The sequence below is a fragment of the Nyctereutes procyonoides genome, unplaced genomic scaffold, assembly GCF_905146905.1.
Source record: "Nyctereutes procyonoides isolate TBG_1078 unplaced genomic scaffold, NYPRO_anot_genome, whole genome shotgun sequence".
In the NCBI taxonomy this organism is placed as follows: domain Eukaryota; kingdom Metazoa; phylum Chordata; class Mammalia; order Carnivora; family Canidae; genus Nyctereutes; species Nyctereutes procyonoides.
This window is the reverse complement of record NW_026575139.1, coordinates 42,869,267-42,884,857: the sequence shown is the minus strand read 5'-3', so window position 1 is coordinate 42,884,857 and position 15,591 is coordinate 42,869,267. Positions and strand designations below refer to the sequence as shown.

Here is a 15,591-nt window from a genome sequence, read left to right as displayed (position 1 = left end):
GTAATGGGAAGAAACCCCATCTTGTGCTCAGGAATGCTAAGAAGTGATGCCCCTCCTCCTCCTGGAATAGAACTTTTGTCCAGCAAAAATAAAAATGTATGGACTTTGAAAAGTTTATTAGTAAGGGTTGAATGAAAGGTATTGGTCCCTTTAGTAACTCAACACCTAATGCCAGCGTCTCCTCTCTCTTTTTTGTCTCCCTGCCATGGATGCAGGTCTCTCCCACACTGAAGAGGAAGGACAGTGCCACGACTTCTAGGTGGTGGGAAGACACAGCTCCAGCGTGGGCTTCCACTCTTCTTCCCAGGAAAGAATTGAAGGCATAAAGAAAATAGGTTGTTAAATATTTCAAAGTACAGAAAGGTGAAAGGAATTCTGTAAAGAACACCCATATGCCTACTACTCAGCTAAAGAAATGAATCATCACAAGTATGGTTGAAGCCCCTGTATACACCCTATTCTGTTTTCCCATACCCTATCTTTCTCTCTTCCTCCAGATACAAGTTTATTTATTTATATATATATATATATATATATATATATATATATATATAAATGGGTCCCTAACCAAAAAAAAAAAAGTGTTCCTTTCAAGTTTTTAGACTACATAATAGAATTCTGACATATATATCCTTTTGTAACTTGTTTGTTTTGTTTTTGAGCTTTGTCCACATGGATGAAGTTTTTTTTTAATTTATTTTTACTGAGATAATTTACGTATAACATGGTGTACGTTCAAGGTGTATAACATGTTGGTTGGTATATATATCTTGCAACATATAATTGCCACTGTAGCATAACTTAACACCTCTGGCATGTCATGCAATTATCATTTCTTTTTTGTAGCAGATGAAATTTTATCATGAATTGTATCAGGCACATTGTTCCATGACATCATTTCCACTGAATGTTGTGTGGCTATACCACAGTTTATCTCGTCATGGACCATTTCCTCTTGAACAGATATAGCAATGCTGGGAGCACTAATGAGACCCTCAGAATCTATAGCAAATGCAGTATCTCCACAAACAGAAATGTAAAGAAAATGAATAATGGATGATACTTTTGTACTTCACTTTCTGCTTTAACTTAATTCTATTGTACTTTCTTTTGTATGTATGCTGAAGTGGATTTCTGCAACTCAGTGAGTTCACACTTTCCACACAGCACATTGAGTGTGTGCTGAAATAAACTGAGAGCTGTTGTCACCTGTTCCTGTTGTTCAGGGACCCAAATCTTCTGGCAGGTGAAGGCATTCTTGGGTACTTATCTTAGGGTGTCCTTGGCCTCAGAGGAGATGGCCAGGTGGGAAGGGTTGGGCAAGTCCAGGAAAATTCTACCTTGAGAGGTTAGCAGTTCCAGAAAACTTCAGAAAGCCTGCCACTGGCAAGGACCAGGGTGTCTTTTCTCTTTGCATTTTAGAACTTGTATAACACCAGAAGGCAAGAGGCTAGCAAGTTTTAATGGTGAAGCGACCTCCTGATTTTAAGGAATGAATTAACAAGTGCACTGAGCAAGGTCATGGGTTGCTGACCCCCAGGCCTGGCTTCTATTCCCTAAGCCTTCTATCTTTTGCTCCTTCTACAAGTGTTAGTCATTTTCTTATCTCTTCTGTTGCAGACGTGGTAAGCCCAGTGATTTTGATCTACTGAAAAGTGTTTATTAAATCCTGCTGAGTCTTCCTTTGAAATGCCTCTTATCCACACCCCTTCCTTTCCATCACCTCCCCCACCCCTACCCGTCCCAGTCATCACTTCACACCTGGGTGGCTGGCATGGGCTCGTAGCTAGACTCAGTGAGGCCTCCTCTTCTTCCCTAGCTCATCGTATAGGCCATGGCTATTCATCTTCCTCAGACACTCTTGTTCCACAGTTCAGTGGTCCCTGAACCTTCAAAGACTCCCTGTTTTCTAGAAACCCAAGCTTCTCTTCTGAGTTTCTCAGACCCATAATTTGTCTATCCTCACAATCTTTACTTCCTGTTATTTCATGTGATCCAGCTTTAGCTCTAGTTTGGCTAACCTCTCTCAGATTCATCAATATGCCATTCTCATGCCTCTCTGCTGATGTTATTTTCTCTCCTGGAATACTTTATCTCTTCAAACAACATACATATTGCAAGCCTCCTATATGCCAAGTCCTAGAGTTCAAGATCAAGATTTTTTATGTTGAATTTTGCGACTACTTCATCTCTATTAATCTTTCTTTTATATTCTTAACCACTTTAAAAAATAAAATAATAAATGGAATATTACATATATCAGGCCCAGGGCATAAGGGTAAAGGCAAGTGAGAGACATGGACCTTTGTCCTCAAGTAGCCTTCCCTTAAGCACCAAGAGGAATGAAGAGAATTTCAGTCCCTAGAGAAGTATTTATGTGAGGCAAGGTGTGAAAACTAAATGAAATGGAATTAGTGGAGTGATGAGTTATCACTAAATTATGTATAACCTGATTATGTTCACTCTTGTTCCAAATGGGTTTTCCTTATTTCTTGCCAGAAGATAAGCTATTTGAGCACAGAAGCTAAGCCTTTTTTGAATTGTCCCAGTTCTTAAGTGTGTTTGCTATACACTTGAGCCTTTACCAACTTTGTACTGCTTCTGACTTCCACAAAATGAAATGCTCCTTTGCCTGTATTCCAGGAGCACTACTGACGGAAGGAGGCCCAGGGTGTAGCCACTTTCCTAGCTTTATCCTCAGTTTATTTCCTAAAGCAATAGAAGCCCTTGGATAAGGGCAAGGCAGCAATATAGTGAATGCAGGTGAAGTCTGGAGCCCTACTCACCTTCCTAGATATGGTTTTACTGGATCCACTGATCCAGTGGGTCCTGGGTCAGTCAAAAGTCTTATTTATTTCCTTGGAAATGTCTGTCTATATGTTCACATCTTTGAATCCACTCTTTTTTGAGATATGCTTTCATCGTTTGAGTGATTCCTCCTGACGTATCATGACATTTTTAACATTCTCTTAAGCCATGGATCCTAGCAAGACTGTATGATTGTAAGTCAGAGAATCGAGGAGGCATTCCTCAAGCTACCATAGAGGAATCTGCAGTGGTTTTGATTGGGTTTTAGATTGGTTAGAGCTGCATTTTAGTTCAAGTCATCCTGCTACCAGTTCAAAGATTTGTGGATGGCCGTGGCACGCAGCCTCTATTTCTGCCTATTTCAGTAACTTCATTCTCTGTGGTATAAGTTCATTTTGAACCAGATCATAATTTGGATTGTCTTAGGACTTCATCAGAGTGGTGCTCTATTATGAGTCAGCACTTTAGGGTCCTCTGTCTGTCTCCCTCCTACAGAACCCTGTGCTACAGCTTTTAAATTTAGACTATTGGGTCTGAACAAACAATGACTCATGACTTTTCAGAAAAGATGCTGAAACTGTGTTTTACTTGAAGGAAACCAAGCTATAAATGCTAAAGAAGTCAGTGATTTATAGTTCAATTTTTAAATTGAGAAGCAATAATAAATAGGAAGTTCAGTGATGCTGCAACAGTGGCCACAAGCAACCTAAGTGATTCCATTACAATGTAATGTACCAATTAACGTAATGATGCTAGCAAATTAGTTGAGGGGGAGAGAAAAGGAAAATACTTCTCAAGGATGTTTCTAATAACAGAGAAAGGTAGCTCTATACTTCTTTACTTTAGAAAAAAGTGAGATCTCAATGTTCATTTAAAAATTGGATGTGGTGAGGAAGGGGAGACCATACTAAATGATGAAGACATATAGATTTTCTATAAAATATCTTGGCCTAAAAAAAGCTGAAGATTATATCTTTCCTTTCCTTCCACATGCCCACCCCCACCCTGAATATGTTATTTCAATTTATGGTTGGCCCAACGGGCCATATTGTTTTAATTTCCATTTTATGGGTAAGGAAATTGGGATGTAGTGGTACAAGAATTCAAATTCAAAACATCAGCCGAGAAACCAGAAGTTGCAATTGTTCAGTGCTGGACCTGTGCTCATTCTACAAGACTAGGGACTAGGGTGAGAAATGGGAAGATGACATCATTGGGACATTGCTATGGTCTGAATATTCGTGTCCTTCCCAAAATTCATATGTTGAAATCTACCCCAAAGGTGATGGTATTATGAGGTGAGGTCTTTGGGAGGTCATAAGGCCATGAAGCAGAGCCCTCATGAATGGAATTAGTGCCCTTAGAAGAGAAATTCCACAGTACTCCCTAGTCTTCTCTTCCATGTGGGAATACCATAAGAAGTCTGCAATCCAGTGCTCACTTGGGCAGCACACATACTAACAAAAGAAGTCTGCAATCTAGAAGAGGGTCTTCACCCAACCATGCTGGCACCCCGATCTTGAACTTCCAGATTCCAGAACTGTAAAAAATATGTTTCTACTGTTTATAAACCATCCAGTCTGTGGTATTTTGTTACAGCAGCCCAAACAGACTAAGATAGATGCATTTCTATGATCATTTATGCAATACTCCTCTCAACAACAGCATTCCACATAATCTTATGAAGTGTACATGGGTCAGTAACAAAAATAGACAGTATTCTGAGTCATAAAATAAATTTCAAAAATTTTAAATGGATTTAAATATTTACAGAGTATTTTTTTTCTGAAAACAGTAACATTAAACTAGAAATCAACTGTGGAAAATATTTCTGGAAAAATCATAAATAGAAATTAAACAGCACATATCTAAATAATTTGTGACTCAAGGAATACATCACAAGGGAAATTGTAAAAGAGTTTTATATAAATGAAAAAGAAAATACCATGTTTTAAATTGTAAGATTGGTCTAAAATAGTACACTTAAAGAAAAATGTATAGCATTTAAAAAGTATAATATTACAGAGAAAAAGTTAAAGTCTATGATCAAAACTTCCATCTAGAGAAATTAGAAACAGGAAAGCATCAGTAATTGAGTGGAAAGAAGTAAAAATTAAGAAAGTACAGAAACTAATAAAATATAAGAAAAATGAGGGGGGGAGGGGCAAGATGGCGGAAGAGCAGGGTCCCCAAATCACCTGTCCCCACCAAATTACCTAGATAACCTTCAAACCATCCTGAAAATCTACGAATTCGGCCTGAGATGTAAAGAGAGACCAGCTGGAATGCTACAGTGAGAAAAGTTCGCGCTTCTATCAAGGTAGGAAGACGGGGAAAAAGAAATAAAGAAACAAAAGGCCTCCGAGGGGGAGGGGCCCCGCGAGGAGCCGGGCTGAGGCCGGGGCGAGTGTCCCCAGGACAGGAGAGCCCCGTCCCGGAGGAGCAGGAGCTGCACCAACCTTCCCGGGCGGAAAGGGGCTCGCAGGGAGTTGGAGCAGGACCCAGGAGGGCGGGGATGCCCTCGGGCTCCCGGGGACACTAACAGACACCCGCGCCCCAGGAGAGTGCTCCGAGCTCCCTAAGGGCTGCAGCGCGCACGGCGGGACCGACCGGAGCAGCTCGGAGGGGCTCGGGAGCGGCTCCAGGGAGGGAGCTGCGGGGCGGGAGCGCGAATCCAACAACACAGGCCCCGGAGCACAAGGCGCCGGGACACAGCCCAGGATCCGGCCTCCCCCGGGACAGGCAGAGGCCGGGAGGGCCCAGGACAGCAAGGACGCTCCTGCCCCGAGCTGAGCAGATCAGCGGCCCCGCCCCGGAGCCTCCAGGCCCTGCGGACGGAGAGCCGAGAGCCCCGAGCCCCGTAGTTCCTGCGGAGGCTGAATCCAGGCTTCCAGAGTTGCCATAGCAACTGCAACTGTTCCTCCTGAGACCTCACGGGGTAAACAACCCCCGCTGAGCCCTGCAGCAGGCAGGGGCAGAGCAGCTCCCCCAAGTGCTAACACCTGAGAATCAGCGCAACAGGCCCCTCCCCAGAAGACCAGCTAGAGGGACCAGTGATACTCCCCCGTGTTCCAATACAACTTGTTTTTGGCCACTCTGCACTGAGCAAAATGACTAGAAGGAAAACCTCACCTCAAAAGAAAGAATCAGAAACAGCCCTCTCTCCCACAGAGTTACAAAATCTGGATTACACTTCAATGTCAGAAAGCCAATTCAGAAGCACTATTCTACAGCTACTGGTGGCTCTAGAAAAAAGCATTAAGGCCTCACGAGACTTCATGACTGCAGAATTTAGATCCAATCAGGCAGAAATTAAAAATCAATTGAATGAGATGCAATCCAAACTAGAAGTCCTAACGACGAGGGTTAACGAGGTGGAAGAACGAGTGAGTGACATAGAAGACAAGTTAATGGCAAAGAGGGAAACTGAGGAAAAAAGAGATAAACAATTAAAGAACCATGAAGACAGATTAAGGCAAATAAATGACACTCTAAGGAAGAAAAACCTACGTTTAATTGGGGTTCCCGAGGGCGCCGAAAGGGACAGAGGGCCAGAATATGTATTTGAACAAATCCTAGCTGAAAACTTTCCCAATCTGGGAAGGGAAACAGGCATTCAGATCCAGGAAATAGAGAGATCCCCCCTAAAATCAATAAAAACCGTTCAACACCTCGACATCTAATAGTGAAGCTTGCAAATTCCAAAGATAAAGAGAAGATCCTTAAAGCAGCAAGAGACAAGAAGTCCCTGACTTTCATGGGGAGGAATATTAGGGTAACAGCAGACCTCTCCACAGAGACCTGGCAGGCCAGAAAGGGCTGGCAGGATATATTCAGGGTCCTAAATGAGAAGAACATGCAACCAAGAATACTTTATCCAGCAAGGCTCTCATTCAAAATGGAAGGAGAGATAAAGAGCTTCCAAGACAGGCAGGAACTGAAAGAATATGTGACCTCCAAACCAGCTCTGCAAGAAATTTTAAGGGGGACTCTTAAAACTCCCCTTTAAGAAGAAGTTCAAGTAACTCTGAACGTGAATGGGCTTAATGACCCCATCAAAAGGCGCAGAGTTTCAGACTGGATAAAAAAACAGGACCCATCTATTTGCTGTCTACAAGAGACTCATTTTAGACAGAAGGACACCTACAACCTGAAAATAAAAGGTTGGAGAACCATTTACCATTCAAATGGTTCTCAAAATATACCCTAAAAACTACAGAACACTTCTGAAAGAAATTGAGGAAGACACAAAGAGATGGAAAAATATTCCATGCTCATGGATTGGCAGAATTAATATTGTGAAAATGTCAATGTTACCCAGGGCAATTTACACGTTTAATGCAATCCCTATCAAAATACCATGGACTTTCTTCAGAGACTTAGAACAAATTATTTTAAGATTTGTGTGGAATCAGAAAAGACCCCAAACAGCCAGGGGAATTTTAAAAAAAGAAAACCATATCTGGGGGCATCACAATGCCAGATTTCAGGTTGTACTACAAAGCTGTGTTCATCAAGACAGTGTGGTACTGGCACAAAAACAGACACATAGATCAATGGAACAGAACAGAGAACCCAGAAGTGGACCCTGAACTTTATGCTCAACTAATATACGATAAAGGAGGAAAGACGATCCACTGGAAGAAAGACAGTCTCTTCAATAAATGGTGCTGGGAAAATTGGACATCCACATGCAGAAGAATGAAACTGGACCACTCTCTTGCACCATACACAAAGATAAACTCAAAATAGATGAAAGATCTAAATGTGAGACAAGATTCCATCAAAATCCCAGAGAAGAACTCAGGCAACACCCTTTTTTAACTTGGCCACAGTAACCGGAGAAGGACAGTGTATGTTCTCATTCATTTGGGGAATATGAATAATAGCGAAAGGGAATATAAGGGAAGGGAGAAGAAATGTGTGAGAAATATCAGAAAGGGAGACAGAACATAGAGACTCCTAACTCTGGGAAATGAACTGGGGGTGGTGGAGGGGGAGGAGGGTGGGGGGTGGGGGTGAATGGGTGACGGGCACTGAGGGGTACACTTGACGGGATGAGCACTGGGTGTTATTCTGTATGTTGGTAAATTGAACACCAATAAAAATTAATTTATAAAAAAAAAAAATCCCCTACCCCTGGACGAAAAAAAAAAAAAAAAAAAAAAAAAAGAAAAATGAAACTACCAAAGCAATAGAGAAAATCAATAAACCCAAAAGCTTATTTGAGAAGGTCCATATATTGATTAAAAACCAGAAAGAATGATCAGGAAAAAGCAAAACAAAACATGAATCACTATCCACAATAAAAAAAGAATAGAACTACAGAGCCTGCAAATGTAAAAGAAATATAAGGCAATATTATGAACAACCAAATGCCAACAAATTCATCAGTTTGATGGAATGGATGAAATTTTTGAAACACAAAGTATCCAAGCTAACTCAAAATAGATGAGCTAAATCATCCTACATCTATTTTTTAAAAAGAAAACCTTCTTTTCTTTTTTAGGTCTGGATAACTTTTTGAGGTCTGGATAACTTCATTGATGAGTTATACCAGGCATTTAAGGAAGAAGTAATACCAACTATATAAATTCTTCCAGGAAAGAATATTTCCCAAATCATTTTGGGAGGTTAACATTAACCTATTACCAAAATAATAGAAAGACATTACTTGAAAATTATTAGATCTTTATCTTTCATGAACATGGTTGCAAAAATCTTTACCAAAATATTAATAATTTGAACCCAGCAACATATAAAAAGGATAATATATCCGGACCAATAAAACACATATGATATGGTCTTCTCTGAATAAAATCTTAAAATATCTTTAAAAAACATACTAGAGCTAATAAATGTATTTAGCAAGGTTACATTGTTAACAAAAGATTAACATACAAAAATCAATTGTATTTTCATATGCCAATAATTAACAATTTGAAATTTAAATTTAAAAAGCAATATCATTGGAGTGCCTGAATGGCTCAATTGGTTAAGCATCTGTCTTCAGCTCAGGTCATGATCATAGGATCATGGGATTGAACCCCTCATCAGGCTCCCTGCTCAGTAGAGACTTTGCTTCTGCTTCTCTCTCTGCCCCTACCTACCCCTGCTTGTGCTCCCTCTCTCTCTCTCAACATAAATAAATAAATAAATAAATAAATAAATAATAATAAATAAATAAATAAATAAATAAAATCTTTAAAAAATAAAAAAAGCAGCATTGTTTATAATAGCATAAAAACCTTAAATATGGATAAATTTAACAAAAGCTGCGTAAGACATGTAAAACTGAGGATACGTAAAACTGAAAATTACAAAACATTACTGTAAGTAATGAAAGAAGACAAATAATGGAGAGATCTGCTGTAGTGATAGATTGGTAAAATTTAAAAAATATTTTTATTTATTTATTTGAGAGAGAGAGAGAGCATGAGCAGGGGGAAGGGAGGGAGAAATGGGCAGAGGAAGAGAAAGAAGCAGACTGCTCCCTGAGCTGGGAGCCCGATACAGGCAGGACTCCTAGGACCCTGAGATCATGACCTGAGCTGAAGGCAGACACTTAATTGAGATACCCAGGTGCCCCAAGATGTGAATTTTCCCCAAATTTGTCTATAGAGTGAATGAATTCCCAAACAAAAATCCCAGCAAAACATTGAGAAGCTGATTCTTTAAGTTTTTAATTAACATACTACGTAATATTAGTTTCAGGTGTACAATATAGTGATTCAACACTTCATCCAGTGCTCATCTCAAGTGCACTCTTCAATCCCCTTCGCCTATGCCCCATGCCCCACCTGCCTTTCCTCTCTCTGGTAACCATTAGTTTGTTCTCAAGAGTTTGTTTCTTGGTTTGCCTCCCTCTCTTTTTTCTCTCTTTGTTCATTTGTTTTGTTTCTTAAATTCCACATATGAGTGAGATCATATGGTATTTGTGTTTCTCTGACTGACTCATTTCACTTAACATAATATTCTCTACTTCCATCCATGTCATTGCAAAAGCCAAGATTTCATTTTTGATGGCTGAGTAATATTCCATTGTATATTTACACCACATCTTCTTTATCTATTCATCATTCAATGAAAAATTGGGCAGTTTCCTAATTTGGCTATTGTAGATAATGCTACTATAAACATCGGGGTACATGAATCCGTTTCAATTAGTATTTTTGTATTCTTTGAGTAAAGACCTAGTAGTGCAATTGCTGGATCAGGGTAGTTCTCTTTTCAACTTTTTGAGGACCTGTTTTCCAGAGTGGCTGCAACAGTTTTCATTCCCCCCAACAGTGCAAGAGGGGTCCCCTTTATCCACATCCTCACCAACAACCTGTTGATTCTTGTGTTTTTTTATTTTTGCTATTCTGACAGGTGTGAGGTGATATCTCATTGTAGTTTTAATTTTTATTTACCTGATGATCAGTGAAGTTGAGCATCTTTTCATGTGCCTGTTGGCTATCTATATGGCTTCTTTGGAAAAATGTTTATCCATGTCTTCTGCACATTTTTTAATTGGGTTATTCATTTTGAGGGTGTTTGAGTTTTATGAGTTTTTTTTAATATATTTTGGATTGGATACTAACCCTTTATCAGATATGTCATTTGTGTATATCTTTTCCCATTCCATAGATTGCATTATTCTTTTGTTGATTGTTTCCTTTGCTGTGCATTAGCTTTTTATTTTGATAAAGTACCAACAGTTCATTTTTGCTTGTTTCCATTGCCTCTGAAGTATCCAGAAAAATGTCTCTATGGCTGTTGTAAAAGAAATTATTGCCTGTGTTCTCTTCTAGGATTTTTATAGTTTCAGGTCTCATGTTTAGGTCTTAATCCATTTTGAATTTATTTTTGTGTGTGATGTTAAGAAAGTGGTCCAGTTTCATTCTTTTGCATGTTGCTGTCCAGATTTTAGCACCATTTGTTGAAGAGACTTTTTCCCACTGGATATTCTTCTCTGCTTTGTTGAAGATTAATTCACCATATTGTTGTGGGTTCATTTCTGGGTTTTCTATTCTGTTCCATTGATCTATACGGCTATTTTTGTTCTAGTACCATACCATTTTGATAATTTCAGCTTTGAACTACTACTTGAAGACTGAAACTTTGAAGCCTCCTGCTTTGCTTTGGCTATTTGGGGTCTTCTGTGGTTCCATACAAATTTTAGGATTGTTTGCTCTAGCTCCGTGAAAAATGCTGTTGGTATTTTGAGAGGGATTGCACTAAATGTGTAGATTTCTTTGAGTAGTACAGACATTTTAGCAATATTTGTTCTTCCAATCTGTGATCATGGAATGCTTTTCCATTTCTTTGTGTCATCTTTAATTTCTTTCATCAGTGTTTTATAGTTTTCAGAGAATAGGTCTTTCACCTCTTTGGTTAGGTTCACTTCTAGGTATCTTATTGTTTTTGGTGCAGTTGTAAATGGATAAATTCCTTAATTTCTCTTTCTGCTGCTTCAATATTGGTATATAGAAATGCAACAGATGTCTCTATGTTGATTTTATAACCTGTCACTTTACTGAATTCATTTAACAGTTCTAGTAGGTTTTTGATAGGGTCTCATTTTTTTCTATAAAGAGTATCATGTCATCTGCAAATAGTGGAAGTTTTACTTCTTCCTTGCTGATTTGGATGCCTTTTATTTCTTTTTGCTGTCTGATTGCTGTGGCTGGACATCCAGCATTATGTTAAATAACAGTGGTGAGAGTGGACATCCCTGTCTTGTTTTTGGCAGAAGCTGATTCTAAAAGTTGTATGAGAACTCAAGGTACCTAAAGCAATCTAAACACTCTTGAAAAGGTAGGAAAAAAGTTGAAGGATTTATATTATCTGATTTCAAGTTTTACTGTGATGCTACAGAGATTAAGATAGTGTGATATAGACATATAGATCAATGTAATAGAATAGGGAGCTCAGAAATAGATGGCATATAAATGGTCAATTGATGTTCAATGAAAGGGCTAAGATAATTCAATGCAGATAGTTTTTTTTTAACAAAAGGTGCCAAAACAATCAGATATTTATATGGAAAATATTAACTTAGAAACTTTACCTCACATCACATATATATAACTCTCAAAGGATTAAAGACCTAAACATAAGAACTAAAACCATAAAATTTCTAGAAGAAGACATAGGAGAAAATTTTTGTAACTTTGAGTTAGTAAAAAAACCCAAAAACTATATATAGGACACAAAATAGCATGAACCATGAAAGAAAACTTCATAAATTGGACATTAGAATGAATCATTTTGCTCTTCAATAGACATTGTTAAGTAAATAAAAGAGGCGCCACGCAGTGGAAGACAGTATTTGCAGATATATTTGATAAAGAATTTGTACTCACAATATATAAAGAAACTTTACAGCTCAATAAGCAAGAACATAAACAATCCAGTCAAAAAATGAGCAAAAGATTTTAAAAGACATTTCACAATGAAGATACATGAACACAAATAAGTACATATTCAATATTAAGAGTCATCAAGGAATTTTACATTAAAATTACCATGAGCTTCTACTACCTAATCAATTGAATGGCTCCAATTAAAAGACTGATAATACCAAGTATTGACAAGTATGCTGAGCAACTGGAACTCTCATACATTATGGTGAGAATGCAAAACTTTGCAACCACTCTGTAAAACATTTAGACAGTTTCTTATAAAGTTAAATTCAGATTAACCATATGACTTTGGAATTACACTTATAATCATCTACCCAAGAAAAATGAAAACATAGGTACCCTACAAAGGCTTATGTGTAAATATTCATAGCAGCTTTTTTCATTAAAACCTCAAATAGAAAACTACTCAATATTCATTAATAGGTAAGTAAATACATGTGGTATGTCTATGTAACGAAACAACATATAGTAGTAAAAAGGAACAAACTACTGATACATGCAACAGCATGCATGAATTTCAAAAGCACTATGCTCAGTGAAAGAAGCCTTTCAAAAAAAAAAAAGAAGCCTTTCACAAAGTAGTATATACTATACAAATTCATTTATATGAAATTATACAAAGGGAAAAACTATAGGGATGAAAAGCTGATCAGTGGTTGCCTGGGGCCAAAGGTAATGAGAGGGGCTTAAGTGGAAAGGTGCAGAAAGAGAGGGGACTTTTGGTCTGATGGAAATGTTCTTTATCTTGATTGTGGTACCAGGCTACCATGTGTAAGTATGACTGCTTACATTCATCAAAATTCTGAACTGTTAAGTTAAAGTCAGTGAATTTTACTGAAATTAAACCTTGGAAAGCTTATTTTTCAAAAGATATTTATTTAAAAATCCAAATTTTGAAAATTACAACCTAAACTTTTTTTAAAGATTTTATTTATAGCACATGTGGTATGTATAGGGGGAGGCAGAAGGAGAGAGAGAATCTCAAGGAGACTCCCCACTGAGCATGAAGCCTGATGCAGGGCTCAATCTGATGACCTTGAGATCATGACCTGATCCAAAATCAAGTCAGTTGTCTAATCAACTGAGCCACTCAGGCACCTCTAAAATTTTGTTTTATGTTACATTTGTGTGACATTGTATTGTAGGCCCTGTGTTTGTCAGAATACCATAGGTAGAGCTTGATGTCCATCTTGGTGTGGTACTTTGTTTTATTATCACAATCTTGTCTTTGCTCCTTTTTTTTAATTAAAAGTTTTTATCATAAGTCAAATTTCACATAAAAATTGGAAGCCAACTTACTGCCATCTTGCTCAATTTAGGATAGTCAGTTTTTGCCCTAAGAAGTACAACTGTGAAGCCCACAAGCTTCCTCCTTTTTTTTTTTTTTTTTTTTCTCTTGAGGGTTTGAAAACCCTGTGGGAGAGGTAGGTCAGGAACACAGTGGTGAGCACTTCAGGGAGAAGATAGAAGCTGTTCCCTCCTTTGGCGACTCTCACACCTGGGATACTGGAGTGTGATTGCCCAACAAGAAACAATCAGGACAGTTCATAATAGTGAAAACTTCATCATTAAGGGTAGGATTAACATTTGGGAATCACTGATCTGTGACACTGAGGTTACCATTTGGAGCATAAAGTAGTGATTTTATAAAGGATTTGAAACAGCCCATCATGGATTTGAATCCTGGTTCTGACAGTTCTTGCCTGTGTGCTCTTAGGTTCAGCTTGCAATCTTCAAACTGCAGAGCCATATACCTACCTCACTGCACTGATACGAAGATTAAATGAAATAATATATGTAGAATGCTTAGAACTACAGTGCCTGACACATAGTAAGTGCTAAATAAACAGGGGCTATTTCTTGTTGTTGTTTTTTTGTTTTTGTTTTTGTTTTTCATTCTCTAGGATTACTCTGTCCTAGGACCATAGGGAACCTTGAAAAAAGGTGTTTGAGATCATGGAAGAGAAAGGCAGAAGCCCAGGGAGAGCAGCCAGGTAGGAAACTACAGAGTAGGACAACTTGAAATTGTCTGCCAGGAGATGGGACTTAGCAATATGGGGAAATTTGAAGCAGGTATGGCTGGGCTGCTCTAGCACAGGATCTTTAACTCATGATATCCATTTTTTTTTTAAAGATTTCATTTATTTATTTATTTGACAGAGAGAGAGCACAAGCAGGGGGAGTAGCAAGCAGCAGGAGAAGCAGACTCCCTGCTGAGAAGGGAGCCTGATGCAGGCTTGATCCCAGGACACTGGGATCATGACCTTAGCTGAAGGCAGATGCTTAAGTGACTGAGCCACCCAGGCGCCCCACGATATCCATTTTTTATTTTTCCTTGGCTCATTTCTTCTATTTGCTTGTCAATTTTCAACTTGTTTTCTTACATTTAAAAGAACTATTCTAGTAAGACTGTTTAAAAAAAGACATAGGAGAAACTTAAAGGTAGATGTGTATAAATCCCTAACTGGTTGACTTTATGTTAATCAAAAAGGAGATTATCTTGGATGGGTTTGATTTAATCATCCAGAAGGCCTTTATTTATTTATTTTTTTCAATTTATTTATTTATGATAGTCACAGAGAGAGAGAGAAAGAGGCAGAGACACATGGCAGAGGGAGAAGCAGGCTCCATGCACCAGGAGCCCGATATGGGGTCTCCAGGATCGCGCCCTGGGCCAAAGGCAGGCGCCAAACCACTGTGCCACTCAGGGATCCCCATCCAGAAGGCCTTTAAAAGTGGGGCTAAGATCTTACTAAATGAAGGAAGCCAATTTGAAAAGGTTACATACTACATTATGCAGAAAGACCAGTGGCTGCCTGGGGCTTGGGAGAATGGAAGGATGAATAGGTGGAGCACTGGGAATTTTTTTTTCCAGATTTTATTTATTTATTTATTTATTTATTTATTTATTTATTTAAGACACACAGAGAAAGGAAGAGACATTGGCAGAGGGAGAAGCAGGCTTCCTGCGGGCAGCCTGCTACTGGACTCAGTCCCAGGACCCCGGGATCACTCCTTGAGCTGAAGGCAGACACTTAACCACTGAACCACCCAAGTATCCCACACAGGCAATTTTTTTTTTTTTTATAAATTAATTTTTATTGGTGTTCAATTTACCAACATACAGAATAACACCCAGTGCTCATCCCGTCAAGTGTCCCCCTCCGTGCCCGTCACCCATTCACCCCCACCCCCCGCCCTCCTCCCCTTCCACCACCCCTAGTTCATTTCCCAGAGTTAGAAGTCTTTATGTTCTGTGTCCCTTTCTGATATCTCCCACACATTTCTTCTCCCTTCCCTTATATTCCCCTTCACTATTATTCATATTCCCCAAATGAGTGAGAACATACACTGTTTGTCCTTCTCCGATTGACTT

General features: G+C 38.8%; 1 long non-coding RNA gene across 1 annotated transcript in view; it reads left to right on the top strand.

Annotated features, from left to right (window-relative positions):
- The window catches only part of LOC129495857 (uncharacterized), a 35,884-nt gene extending 20,602 nt beyond the window's left edge, over nucleotides 1-15,282 (top strand). The window contains exons 2-4 of the long non-coding RNA XR_008661628.1: nucleotides 216-335; nucleotides 13,933-14,046; nucleotides 15,135-15,282. This is a non-coding gene — a long non-coding RNA (uncharacterized LOC129495857). The remainder of the gene's footprint in view (nucleotides 1-215; nucleotides 336-13,932; nucleotides 14,047-15,134) is intronic.
- Nucleotides 15,283-15,591: the final 309 nt, after the last annotated feature.